This window comes from Callithrix jacchus, chromosome 2 (assembly GCF_049354715.1).
Source record: "Callithrix jacchus isolate 240 chromosome 2, calJac240_pri, whole genome shotgun sequence".
In the NCBI taxonomy this organism is placed as follows: Eukaryota; Metazoa; Chordata; class Mammalia; order Primates; family Cebidae; genus Callithrix; species Callithrix jacchus.
The window spans coordinates 140,519,917-140,534,805 of record NC_133503.1 but is presented as its reverse complement, the minus strand read 5'-3'; the positions used below and the strand labels follow the sequence as shown (position 1 = coordinate 140,534,805).

At 36.2% G+C, this 14,889-nt stretch overlaps 1 long non-coding RNA gene across 2 annotated transcripts in view; it reads right to left on the bottom strand.

Moving 5' to 3' along the window:
- Positions 1 to 14,889, bottom strand: part of LOC128931370 (uncharacterized) — a 696,873-nt gene that overhangs the window by 667,354 nt on the left and 14,630 nt on the right. Inside the window, exons 2-3 of one of the 2 annotated variants that reach the window (XR_008479687.2) lie at positions 8,966 to 9,087; positions 4,760 to 8,009 (exon numbers count right to left, since the gene is read on the bottom strand). The exons of the other annotated variant lie outside the window; for it this stretch is intronic. This is a non-coding gene — a long non-coding RNA (uncharacterized LOC128931370). Of the gene's footprint in view, positions 1 to 4,759; positions 8,010 to 8,965; positions 9,088 to 14,889 lie in introns of those variants that run through there. 2 annotated transcript variants of the gene reach the window in all.

The following is a 14,889-nucleotide window of genomic DNA, read 5'->3' as shown; positions in this document are numbered from 1 at the left end:
CAGTGAGCCAAGATCACACCACTGCAATCCAGCCTGGGAGACAGAATGAGACTTCATCACAAAAAAAAAAAAAAAACCTGTAAGTGACAAAAAAGCTCACTATATAATGATAAGGGGGTCAATTCAACAAGAAGGTATAACAATTATATATGCACCCAATACTGGAGCACCCAGATATATAAAGCAAATATTATTAGAGCCAAAGAGAGAGATAGGCCCCAATACAATAATAGCTGGAGACTTAACACCTTACTTTCGGCATTGGACAATTCTTCCAAACAGAAAATCAACAAAGAAATACCAGACTTAATCTGCACTATAAACCTAATGAATCTAATAGATATTTACAGGACACACATTCTTTTCCTCACCACACGGCTCATTCTCAAAGACAGACTATATGTTATGCCACAAAACACCCCTTAAAACACTCAAAAAAAAATTGAAATAGTATCAGGCATATTCTCTGACCATGATGGAATAGAACTAGAAATTAATAATAAGAGGAAACCATACAAATATATGGAAATTAAACAACATGCTCCTTAATGACCAGTAGATCAATGAAGAAATTTAGAAGGAAATTGAAATTTTTCTTGAAACAAATGATAATGGAAACACAACATACCAAAACCTATAGGACAGAGCAAAAGCAGTACTCAGAAGGAAATTCATAGCTATAAGTGCCTACAACAAAATAAAGGGAAAACTTCAAATAAACAATCTAATGATGCATCTTAAAGAACTAGAAAAGCAAGAGCAAACCAAAGCCAAAATTAGTAGATGAAAAAAAAATAAAGATCAGAGCAGAAACAAATGAAATTAAATGATACGTAAAAAACAATAGAAGGCCAGGTGTGGTGCCTCACACCTGTAACCCTAGCACTTTGGGAGGCCAAGGCTGGCAGATCACCTGAAGTCAGGAGTTTAAGACCAGCCTGGCCAACATAGTGAAACACTGTCCCTACTAAAAATACAAAAATTAGCCAGGTGTAGTGGCACGCACTGGTAGTCCCAGCTACTTGAGAGGCTGAGGCAGGAGAATCACTTGAACCTGGGAGGTGGAGATTGCAGTGAGCCAAGATTATGCCAATGCACTCCAGCCTGGGTGACAGAGCAAGACTCTGTCTAAAAAAAAAATATATATATATATATATATAACCAATGAAACAAAATGTTGGTTTTTTGAAAAGTTAAACAAAAATAATAAACCTTTAGCCAGACTAACAAAGAAAACAAGATAAATAAATAAAATCAGGAATGAAAAAGAAGACATTACAACTGATACTGCAGGAATTCAGAGGATCATTAGTGGCTACTATGAGCAACTATATGTCAATAAACTGGAAAATCTAGAAGAAATTAACAAATTCATAGACACATACAACCTACCAAGATTGAATCAGAAAGAAATCCAAAACCTGAATAGACCAATAACAAGCAACAAGATTAAAGTCATAATAAAAAGTCTCTCCATAAAGAAAAGCCTGAGACCTGATAGCTTTACTGCTGAATTCTACCAAACGTTTAAAGAAGGACTGATACTAATCCTACCCAAACTATTACAAAAAATAAAGGAGGAGGAAATACTTTCAAACTCATTCTATGAGACCAGTATTACCCTGATACCAAAACCAGACAAAGACATATCAAAAAAAGAAAACTATAGGCCAATATCTCTGATGAATATTGATGCAAAATTCTTCCATCAAATATTAGCAAACAATTCAACAATACATTAGAAAGATATCCAACATGACCAAGTGGGATTTATTCCTGAGATGCAAGGATGGTTCAATATATGCCAATCAATCAATGTGACACACCCTATCAAAGGAATGAAGGATAAAAATCATATGATCATTTCAATAGGTGCACTGAAAAGGCATTTGATGAAAGTCAAAATCCCTTCATGATAAAAACTCCCAAAAGACAGGATAGAAGGAAAATACCTCAACATAATAAAAGCCATATATGACAGACAGTGAGAATCATAAGGAATGGGGAAAAACTGAAAGTCTTTCCTCTAAGATCTGGGACATGACAAGGATGCCCGCTGTCACCACTGTTATTCAACATGGTACTGGAAGTCCTAGCTAGAGCAATGATACAAGATAAAGATATAAAAAGCATCAAAATTGGAAAGGAGGATGTCAACTTATCATTGTTTGCAGATAATATAATCTTATATCTTTAGGGAAAACCCTAAAGACTCCACAAGAAAACTATTAGAACTGATAAAGAAATTCAGTAAAGTTGCAGGATTAAAAAATCAATATACAAAAATCAGTAGCGTTTCTATATGTGAACAGCAAAAAATGTAAAAAAGAAATCAAAAACGTAATCCTATTTACAACAGCCACACATAAAATTAAACACCTAGGAATTAACCAAAGAAGTGAAATATCTCTATAATGAAAACTATAAAACACTGATGAAAGAAACTGAAAAGGACACCAAAAAAAGAAAAAATATTCCATGTTCACAAATAGGAAAAAATCAGTATTGTTAAAAATGTCCATACTATCCAAAGCCATCTATAATCTACATATTCATTGCAATCCCTATCAAAATACCAATGACATTCTTCACAGAAATAGAAAAAAACATCCTAAAAGTAGTACAGAACCACAAAAGGTAAGCTGTTTGGCCTTTTGCAGTGGAAAATTAAAAGAAAATAAAAAAGAACCACAAAAGGCCTAGACTAGCCAAAGTCATCCTAAGCAAAAAGAACAAAACTGGTTAAATCACATTACCTGACTTCAAATTATGCTAGAGAGCTATAGTAACCAAAACAGCATAAAAACAGACACATAGACCAACGGAATAGAATAGAGAACCCAGAAACAAATCCATACATCTACAGCAAAATCATTTCAACAAAGGTGCCAAAAACGTACACTGTGGAAAAGACAGTCTCTTCAATAAATAGTGTTGGAAAAACTGGATATCCATATGCAGAAGAATGAAACTAGACCTGTATCTCTCACCATATAAAAAATCAAACCAAAATGGATTAAAGACTTAAACCTAAGACCTCAAACTATGAAACTGGAAAAAGTCTCCAGGATACTGGACTGGGCAAAGATTTCTCAAGTAATACCCCTCAAGCACAGGCAACCAAAGCAAAAATGGACAAACAAGATCATATCAAGTGAAAAGGCTTCTGCACAGCAAACAGTGAAGCAATCAACAAAATGAAGAGACAACCCACAGAATGGGAGAAAATATTTGCAAATGACTCAGCTGACGAAGGATTAATAATCATAAAGAGCTCAAACTCTATAGAAAAAAATCTAATACTCTGATCTTAAAATGAGCAAAAGTTCTGAATAGACATTTCTCAAAAGAAGACATACAAATGACAAACAGGCTTATATAAAAGTGCTCAACATCATTTATCATCAGAGAAGTGCAAATCAAAACTACAATGAGATATTATCTCAGCCCTGTTAAATGGCTTCTATCCAAAAGATAGGCAATAACAAATGCTAGAGAGGATGTGGAGAAAAGAGAATGCTTGTACAATATTGGTAAGAATGTAATTTGGTACAACCACTATGGAGAACTTTTGGAGGTTCCTCAAAAAACTAAAAATAGAGCTACTATATGATGCAACAATCCGCTACTAGGTATATACCCAAAAGAAAGGAAATCAGTATATCAGTGAGATCCCTGCACTCCTATGTTTGTTGCAGCACTGTTTAGCTAAAATTTGGAAGCAACCTAAGTGTCCATCAGCAGATAAATGGATAAAAAAAATGCAGTAGATATACTCAGTGGAATACTATTCAGCCATAAAAAGTAATGAGATCCCATCATTGACAACAAGGATAGAACTGGAGATCATTATGTTAAGTGAAATAAGCCAGGCACAGAGAAACAAATATCACACATTCTCACTTATTTGTGTGATCTAAAAATCAAAACAATTGAACTCATGAACGTCCAGAGTAGAAGGATGGTTACCAGAGACTGGGAAGGGTAGTGGATGGCTCGAAGGAGGTAGAGTTGGTTGCCAGGTAAAAACAAAATGATTAAGACCTACTATTTGATAGCACGACAGGGTGACTATAGTCAATAATAACTTTATTTTTCTTGAGACAGAGCTGCAGTCTTGTTGCCTGGGCTGGAGTGCAATGGCATGATCTCAGCTCACTGCAACCTCTGCCTCCTGGGTTCGAGCAATTCTCCTGCCTCAGCCTCCCAAGTAGCTGCAATTACAGGTGAACGGCACCACACCCAGCTAATTTTTCTATTTTTAGTAAAGACGGGGTTTCACCATGTTGGCCAGGCTGGTCTCAAACTCCTGATCTCAAGTGAGCCACCCACCTCAGCCTCCCAAAGTGCTGGGATTACAGGTGTGAGCCACCACGCCCAGCCAATAATAACTTAATTATATATTTTTAACTAACTTTAAGAGTCTGTTGAATTGTTTGTAACTCAGGATAAATGTTTGAGGGAATGAATACTCCAATCTCCATGATGTGCTTATTTCGCATTGCATGTTTGTACCAAAACATCTCATTACCCCATAAATAAATATACCTACTACGTACTCACAAAAAAAACTTTTGAATTTTTTAAAGGCAAAAAAGAGAGACTTCATAAAGATGTTGTATAATAACATAACAGGGAGGTATGAAAAAAGAAAAGTAAAAAATTAAGAAAAAGCACCTGGAAATTAAAAATAAAATAGCCAAAATAAATAAATAAATAGCCAAAGGTAAAATTTCAATATAAAGTTTGGGAGAGAAAGTCAAGATATTCTCAGAAATATAAAAGCTTAAAAACAAGAGGCAAAGCATGGGGAAAAATGCAAAAATTGATGCTTATTGAGTGCTTATCTTACGTCAGTTCTAAGAGTTTTGCATATATTCATACATTTAATGTTTCACACAGTTTTATGAGATAGGAACTACTCTTATTATAATCAACCCATTTTACATATAAGAAAACTGAGGCATGGAGAGATTTAATAACTTGCCCAAGGCAAACAGCTAGCAAATGAATGGCACAGCTAGAATTTGCAAACAGAGCACTCTGCCCTTTAACCCCTGTGCTATACTGCCAGATGAAACATGAAGGTCGAAGTTCATGCTCTCCTGATTGAAACAATGGAAGAAGGATTCGAAATACAATTACAAATGTTGTCAAACAATATATTGTAAATGCATTGAATGATACCCGAGAGAAATTCAGCCATAAGAGGTTATAGTGAGCCAAGATCATGCCACTGCACTCCAGCCTGGGCAACAGAGCGAGACTCCATCTCAAAAAAAAAAAGAAAAGAAATTCAGCCATAAATTTCCAACTGCAAAATCCAAAACCTTTCATTGAAGACGACACCACTAAAGAGGATTTACCTTATTTAGCAACCTCAAAAATACAAAGCTAGAAACTAAAGCATAAATAACTGGTTGAAAACAATTGCTATCTAACAGCTGGATATTTCTGTATTGTAAGTCACAAAAGTTAAGAGAAAAAAAACTTTATGGTCATCAGAATAGTAGTTGGTAAATAACATAATAGATATTGATTTCATCAAGAGAGGGCAATGAGTTCATGGTTTGATTTCCTTTTTATGATCCAAATATGTGAAAATATGGGATAAAGTATGTAAAAGGAGAAAATGTGTCATATTCAAAAAAAGATAAACATCTCCATGGAACAGAGCTGAAAACTGAGAGCCAGGCTGAAGCTGGGGCCTTGGTGGCCAGAAGCTCAGCTCCATAGGAGTTTTTAAAGTTCTATAGATAAGGCAGAATCGGGCTCGCTGCTTAAGGAAGTAGACTGAAAAAAAAACAGCCAACTTCTGCTTAGAGGTGTTGCAGTGTTTCTCAACTTTTATTTTCATTATTATCCCTCTAAAAAGATACATGTTATTTAAATTTTTCCTAGTGAGAGAAATTAAATGCTAAGGAATACAATTTTTAGGAGGTAGGGTTGTGCTTTGAAGATCCACAAACCATTGTAATATCCAAGATTATTCACTTTCTAAGAATCAAATTTTAACTGGTCAGGTGCAACATTGCCCCTGTGGAGAATGCATACATTATAGCTTAAAAACCCACAGCCCTGCCACTAAGAACTGAGCCAAACTGCTCCTTGGCCATATGACTGGTTATTGGGTACTCTACCATCACTACAGGGCAGGAACTCCAACCAACCAGCCATTAATTTAAAGCCTCATTATAGATTTAGGGTTCTGAAAGACGTTGTAAGGGAGAACTGCAAAAATGTTGAACAGAGAGGCAGATGGGTAGAGATGGGAGAAAGAGAGACAAATGAAAAACCAAACAAAAAAAGCCTTATTCAAAATTACTGGTAAACCAAAACTTCCAGAAACAAAAATAGGTTGCTACAAAAGAAAGCCAACAAAATTAACAATCATGCATTCAGTCTGGAAAATTAATTTTATTGGACAGCTGAACAAAGACTTTAAATTATAAACAGTGAGCATTGCAAAAAAGAGAATACAAAATTCTTCAACCAAAAAAACAGGTTTTAAAATGCCACAGAAATAAGTGAACATTTAAAAGAAACAATTAGAAATTTAGAAAATAATATATATTGATTGACTTTTAAAATTCAAAAACAGGATTGGGCACCATGGCTCACACCTATAATCTCACTACTTTGGGAGGCCGAGGTGGGAGCATCACTTGAAGCCGGGACTTTGAGACCAGCCTGTGCAGCATAGTGAGACTCCATCTATACAAAAAAATTTTTTTAATTAGCCAGACATGGTGGCACATGCCTGTAAGTCCAGCTATTGGGAGGCTTAGACAGGAAGATGGCTTGAGTCCAGGAATTTAAGGCTACCATGAGCTATGATCATGCCACTGCATTCCAGCCCGGGCAACAGAGAAAGGCCTTGTCTCATAAATAAATAAATAAACAAACAAACAAACAAACAGAACTATACTGTCCTCCCCAACTTTTAGACAGAGATGACAGAGAGAGAGGAAGAGATAATAGATAGATAGATAGAATTTAAATAGCAGTGTATGAAATGTGAAAGATAGATTGAGAGATTTAAATATTTTAATGAATAGGATTTCCAAAGAAGAAACTGAAATGAATGATAAGGAATAAATGTTTGAAAAACTTGTTGTTGGATGGGTTCATGCCTGTAATCCCAGTACTTTGGGAGGCCGAGGTGGGCAGATCACTTGAGGCCAGAAGTTTGACACCAGGCTGGCCAATATGGCAAAACCCTATTTCTACTAAAAATACAAAAATTAGCTGGGCATGGTGGCACATACCTAACTGCTTGGGAGGCTGAGGCATGAGAATCACTTGAATCCAGGAGGCCGAGGATGCGGTGAAACGGCTTCAAAAAAAAAAATTGTTACTGATCATTTTCCAGAATTAAAGAAATTAATTAAGTCTTAATTAATTAATTAATCATCAGATCAGTATAATCCAAATACTAAGTAGAATAAATACAAATAAAACCAAGCTTGGACATACTGAAGTGAAATGTTGAAATGAAGGGTAAAGAGACGGTCTTAAAATTCATCAGCGAGAAAAGACAAACAACCTAAAACAGTGTGACAATTGTATTGACAGTAGATTCCTTGTCAGCAAAAGTAGATATAAGAAGTTAATGAAATGGTATTTTAAAAGTGCAGAGAGATGGTCATCTAAGATGTTAACATCCGGACAAATATGGGTGAGTACACAAAAACTTTGTATTATCTGCTTTTCTGTAAAGCTAAAATAATTCCCTTTAAAATGTTTATTTTTTTAATGTAGTGAAAAGAAAAAAAAACAGTTAAGCTAGAATTTTATAGCCAGCTAATCCATCTGCCAAAGACATGAAAATAATTATATGAGAATATAGAAAAGCAAGAAGTGCCTCAAACACAGTGAAAAGTTGTAAGATTACAAAAAGAATGACTAGCCTGGAAACTGATTCCTGTCTTCCTTTCTTCCTCCTTCCTTCATGAATAATTCAGTCCAAAATCAATTAGATAGGGCCAAGCAAGGTAGGTATCTGCAGGCTGTGGGGAGAAAAGTAGCAGCAGCAACTCAGCATGGGGTATCAAAGCTAGAACAAAATGAGATCATCTGTGCACCCATTTAGCACCATGCTAAATCTGAACATCCCAAATTTAGCATGGGTTGTCCAAGCTAAATCAAAGGAAGAGAGTGTCTACTCAGGAGAGAGGTGGTCATAGCCTAGCACAAAATGTCAAAAGCCAAGTAGAGTGAGATCATCTGTGCAGGGGGAACAGTGGTGGTGGATGAAATGCTAATGAAAGCATTTCAGAGTTTGGATTTTTGGATTCAGAAAGCTCAAGCGGTAAGTATAATGCAAATATTCCAAAATCAAAAAAAATGAAAAAGTAAAACAAAATGCTCCTCAGTCCCAAGCATTTCAGATAAGAGATACTCATTCTGTAATAAATAAATATGTCGAGAATAATAAAAGCCAGGTTTTCACTTCAGAGATGAGTTATAAATAAAAGGAGAAAGGTAGAATGAACTCAATGATGTTGGCTTGGAATTGGAAGCATGGGTGGGAACTCATGGTTTTCAATATGTGTATGCAGGTATATTGTATATAGAACTTTGTCAATTCAGAGAGGCTAAGAGGATCAACACCCAAAAGGTTTGAGCACACCTAGTGCCCAGATCTTCATTTCTGCACATCATTATTTGCTAAAAAAGCATCAGGGTTTCTTGGGAAAATGCCTCTTTCCAAAGATGGCAAGGGGGAAGCTCAGAATGTTGGTTTAGTCTACATTTAAGAAGTGATCGGATCAAATATCAAAATGTATGCCCTTAAACTTTAAAACTTGGCTGGGCACACTGGCTCATTCCTATAATCCCAGCACTTTGGGAGGCCAAGGTGGGCGGACCACGAGGTCAGAAGATCAAGACCATTCTGGCTAACACAGTGAAACCCCATCTCTGCTAAAAATACAAAAAATTAGCCAGGTCTGGTGGCACACACCTGTAGTCCCAGCTACTCGGGAGGCCGAGGCAGAAGAATCACTTGAACCCAGGAGGCTGAGGTTGCAGTGAGCTGAGATCACGCCATTGCACTACAGCCTAGGTGACAGAGCCAGATTCAGTCTAAAAAAAAATAAAGATAAAGATAAAACCATAGAAGGACACATAAAAGTAAATCTTCATGACTGGATTTGTCGATGGTTTCTTAGATATGACACCAAAAGCACGGCAACAAAAACAAAAATAGATGAATTGGACTTCATCAAAATTTAAAATGTTTTGTGCATCAAAGAGAGTATCAAGAGTGAAAATACAACCTTCAGAACAGGACAAAATATCTGCAAGCATCTATCTGACAAGGATCTAGTATCCAGAATACATAAGGAATTCATGCGATTTAACAACAAAAAAGAAACAACCTTATTTAAAATGAGCTGAGTATTCATTTCTTCAAAGATATATAAATGGCCAAAAAGCACATGAAAACAGTTTCAACATCTTTAGTTATCAGAGAAATGCAAATCTAAACCACATGAGATACCACTTCACACTCACTAGGATAGCAATTAAAGATGGGGAGGTGGGAATCAGTGTTTGTGAGGAAGTGATGACATTGGATTGGAACTCTCATATATTGCTGGTGGGAATGTAAAATAGTGCAGCCACTGTGTAAAACAGTTTGGATGTTCTTCAATGGGTTAAACATTATGATATGATCCAGCAATCCCACTCCTAGGTATATACCAAAAATAATTGGAAACAGCATTCAAACAAAAACATGTATGAATTTTTATAGCAGCACTATCCGCAATAGCCAAAAGATGGAAACAGCCCAAATATCCATCAATAGATGAATGGAGAAACAAATTGTGGCATATCCATGCAATGGAATATTATTGAACTATAAAAAGAAATGAAGTACTGGTACATACTACAACACGGATGAACGCTAAAGGCATTACACTAAGTAAAGGAAGATACAAAAGACCGTATATTGTATTACTCTATTTATATGAAATATCCAGAATAGGCAAATCCATTGAGACAGAAAGCAGATTTGTGGTTGCCAGGAGGGCAGAAATGGGGAATGAATGCTTAATTATTAATATTATGGGGTTTCCATCGGGGTGACAAAAATTTCTCAAACTAGATATTAGTAGTGATGATTTCACAATATCTTGAAGGCACTTAATGCCACGGAGTTGTCAAAATAGTTTAAATAACAAAACTTCTAATTAAAAAATAGAAGTTATAATGAAGTTATATATGAAGTTAAATAGAAGTTATAAAAATATGGTTATAATGGTAAATTTTATGTTATATGTATTTTGCCACAATGAAAAAAATTAAATGATCAAAATAAAATTATGGAGACATGTCAAAGTACATAGAAACCAGCTTGAAGCACTTCCCACTGGCCTGTCTGGGAAAATCTGAACATCAATAAGTAGTAATAGAAATAGACCCCTTGAATAAAATATAAATCTATGAAATTCGATATGAGTCCAAAACAGGAAAGAGAAAAATTTTCCTTACAGTACAATTCAAAATAATCTTTGTAAAAGGAATGATGAAACTCACCATTTGGTAAACATCATAGTAAAAATTAATTCAACCAAGAAGCATCAATGGATAAGAGTCAATAAAAGTTTGATGAGGAAAGAAGTATACATAGCCTCAAAGCTTAGCAAAGTCTCTGAGGCACGGGAAAAGCCCCAGACCTTTAAAGCAAGGCACTCATGCATCCCAATCACTAGGAGTATCTTCAATACGGGGAAGAACTCTCTACTTAGCTGAAAGTCACAAAACATTTTATAATTACGAAAGGAAACAGAATAATTTTATAGGAAAAATTCTTGACAGACACCACCTTAATCAAGTGATCAAACTTAAGATCAGCAGTAATGGGACAAACCAAAATCATGTACCACCTGACAGGCTGCAGTGAGAACATAGCATCTCTGCCATCCATCAGGTGTATGAACTTGGGCAAATAATTCACCTCTTTAGACTTCTGTTCCTTCATCTGAAAAAGTAATTAAGCAGAATAGATAATATCTAACATCCTCTCCAGCTCTAAATTTCTACTATACTAATGCTTATTAAACTCATCTAAATATATGTCTTCATGTTCAGAACTTGGCAGGGGGAGGTAGAAACCTTTCTCTCAGCTTAAGAGGTTGATGTTCTTATATAAGCAAATTAGGTAGAAATTGCACAAAATGACATACACAGTAAAACTTTCAAACTTGAATAGTTTAAATGGCAAAAAAAATCTCTAATTTTGTAGGGACTATTGAAAAAGTCAAAATTTAAGAGTTTTAAAAGCAATAATAATTATTTCTTTCAAAGGAATACTTGCGTTTAACCAGGGAAGGAAAACAATTGTATGGAAATGAGTGCTTACATAAACAAGTGCTTGAAATCCATTTCTTCCCTTAAGAAAGCTGGACGTAGCTACTCCAACTGGTCAACCCCATTAAGAAGCTTAGCAAAGTCTCTGAGGCGTGGAAAAAGCCCCAGACTTTTCAAGCAAGGCACTCACACATCCCAATCACTAAGAGCGTCTTCAATACAGGGAAGAACTCTCTCCTTGGCTGAAAGTCACTGCTTTCTGAAGGGTAAGATTAATGTCATTTAGTTAAGCAGGAGAGAATGGTTCTGTAAAATAACTCAAGCCCTCACAGGGCAATTCGAATGATCAACAACCTCATAAATAAATGCAGTCATATCAATATTCAACTGGCAAGCCATCAAAATGTGAAGTCTGAACTGATCTTACACGATCTGGCTTCAGCTATCAGCTTTTATACAAACAGAAACACATTCGCTGGTCAATTAGTAATCTTTTAAGGTTGGAAGAGCCAACTCACTATAATTATTTTTACTAAATTTTTATTAGCCCTTCCACATACAGAACAAAGTATATAAATTGAAACTATCAGAGTTTGAATGGTTCTGGCAAACAATGAGCTATTAACTCATGGTTTTTTTTAATTATTCTTATTATTCACACACTAAAAACATAAACTAATTATAGTGCACTTGGGCCTATTTCCTCTCTGTCATCACCTATATCCAATCCGGTCACAACATTATGCCAACTCTTCCTTCTCAAGTGTTTCTAGAATCCAATCCTCCATTCCCACAGCCACCCTTCTAGACCAGGCCCTCATCACACCAAGCATGGTTTAGTACAACAGACTTCTACATACAGCATCTACTATGGCTTGTCAGGTCTTTCAAAATCTACTAATCAATCTGACATAAAAACCTTTGTATCTCCACCTTTGTATCTCGGCAAATCTGACCAAATTCTTTCTATCAGAATATTTTTAACCAAGTTCATGGGACAAATGCAAGACTTGAGGTACTCTCCTACAGTTTCCACCAATTCATTCTTTGACACTACTTTGTACACACAGTTCTAACCCACCTGCCTGCCCTACTGTCTAACCCACATTCTTCCGTATTCTGTTCTTCCATTATAAATTATTCTATCAAATTACTTGCTAAAACCTCAATAACCCACATCTTCAGAATACTCCCCTGTAATAACTTCTGGGTCTCATTCACAGGTACCCTCTCATCTGCCAGCCCTCCAAAAGATGGAGTACTCTAGTCTCAGGACTCAGCCTTCTTCTCCTTTCTATTTTCATCCCATCCCTGGATGAGCTCATCCAGTCCCATAAATATCTTTATACAGACAACCCCCAAATTTACATCTCCAGGCTTGCTCTCTTTCCTGAGCTCCAGACTCAAATATCCAACTGTACACTCAGAATTTTTCCTGGGCATGTCAAACATAACATATCCAAAGATTTCCACATCTCAGTACATGGGGAACCATCCACTCAATTAATTAAAAGGTTTGGATTCATTTTTTGACCTTCCATTCACTTATCTCCCAACATCCAGTCCAACAATATATCACTCTATCTCTCTGAAATATATCCCAAATTCAACCTATTGCTGTTACCATAGTCTAATTCATTTCATTTCTCTCCCAGATTATTGCAATAGACTCCCAGCTGGTGATGAGGTCCCGTCATTCATTCAGACGTTCAATCAGAACAACAGGACCTCTCAAAAAGCAGGTTACCTTGAAATGATGTACATTTAATGAAACCCATTGCTGTTGGAAATGAACGCTTCATTTCTTTTTCTCATTTTTTCTCTCTACTTTCCTCTCTATCATTCTCATTCTCTTCCCAACTCCTCTTTCTCTCTCCCTCTTCTTGGTTCCCTCTTTCTCTCTTCCTCTCCCTGTTGTTTTACTGACCAACTAGGTATATAGTACAGTAGAAAAATGCTAGGAGTTAGATTTAGAAGTAAAAGGTTTATTCCTGTGGGCTGTTATGGTCAAGGAGGGTGCTTATAATGAAGTCAGTTTCTATTTCTGGCCCTCAGCTGTCTCATTTATTAAATAAGGAAATTATACTGGATGGTCTCTGAGGTCCCTTAAAGTTCTAGAAATCTGTTCAAGGTATTTATTGAGTAAAGGGCTATGTTCCTTGTTCTTTAAAGTAGGTAAATTCAATATTTTATATTTCCCTGAAGGAAAAAAGCAAATTAGTTTTTTTTACAAGGACTTTAATTGATCCTTTTCTATCAGGGGTCAGTGGCTCTCAAAAGAAAAAATGCACCTTTCCCTTGGTATAGTCTGAATATTCAATACCTCTGTAGTTATTTCTGTCTTTGGGCCCTTTTGGAACAAACAGTTTCGAAGAAGAGGCCAACAGGCCACTTAGTATGAAGGCTATCGTTTATATTGGGCAGTTTTTGTATTCCAGGCTCTGTGCTAAGGCTTTTTCTTTTTTTTTAATTATTAATTTTATATGTATTTTTTATTGCACTTTAGGTTCCAGGGTACATGTGCAGATCATGCAGGATTGTTGCATAGATACATACACAGCAATGTGGTTTGCTGCCTTCATCCTCACGTCACCTATATCTGGTATTTTTCCCCATGTTATCCCTCCCCAACCTCCCTACCCCCGCTGTCCCTCCCTTAGTTCCCCCCAATAGACCCCAGTGTGTGATGCTCCCCTCCCTGTGTCCATGTGTTCTCATTGTTCAACACCCACCTATGAGAGAGAATATGTGGTGTTTGATTTTCTGTTCTTGTGTCAGTTTGCTGAGAATGATGGTTTCCAGATTCATCCATGTCCCTACAAAGGACACAAACTCATCGTTTTTTATGGCTGCATAGTATTTTATGGTGTATATGTGACACATTTTCCTTGTCCAGTCTATCATTGATGGGCATTTGGGTTAGTTCCAGGTCTTTGCTATTGTAAACAGTGCCACAGTGAACATTTGTGTGCATGTGTATTTATAATAGAACGATTTATAATCCTTTGGATGTGTACCCAGTAATGGGATTACTGGGTCAAATGGAATTTCTATTTCTAGATTCTTGAGGAATCGTCACACTGTCTTCCACAATGGTTGAACTAATTTATACTCCCACCAACAGTGTAAAAGTGTTCCTATTTCTCCACATCCTCTCCAGCATCTGTTGTCTCCAGATTTTTTAATGATCCCCATTCTAACTGGCGTGAGATGGTATCTCAATGTGGTTTTGATTTGCATTTCTCTAATGACCAGTGATGATGAGCATTTTTTCATATGTTGGTTGGCCTCATATATGCCTTCTTTTGAAAAGTGTCTGTTCATGTGCTTTTTTTATTTAATCCTCAAGAAAAGTTTATAAAAAGTAGATATGATATCATTGCTCATATTTTACAGAAGAGGAAAGAAACTAAGATACAAAAAGTTTAAGAAATTTGCATAAGGGCACCCAGCCAACAGATGGTAGAGCCAAAATTTGGACCAAGATCTGACTTAAAAGCCCATGCTCTCAAAGATGACGCTATACTTCCTCCTCCTGAAATGCTGGAGTCCTGCAACCTAACTTTCAGG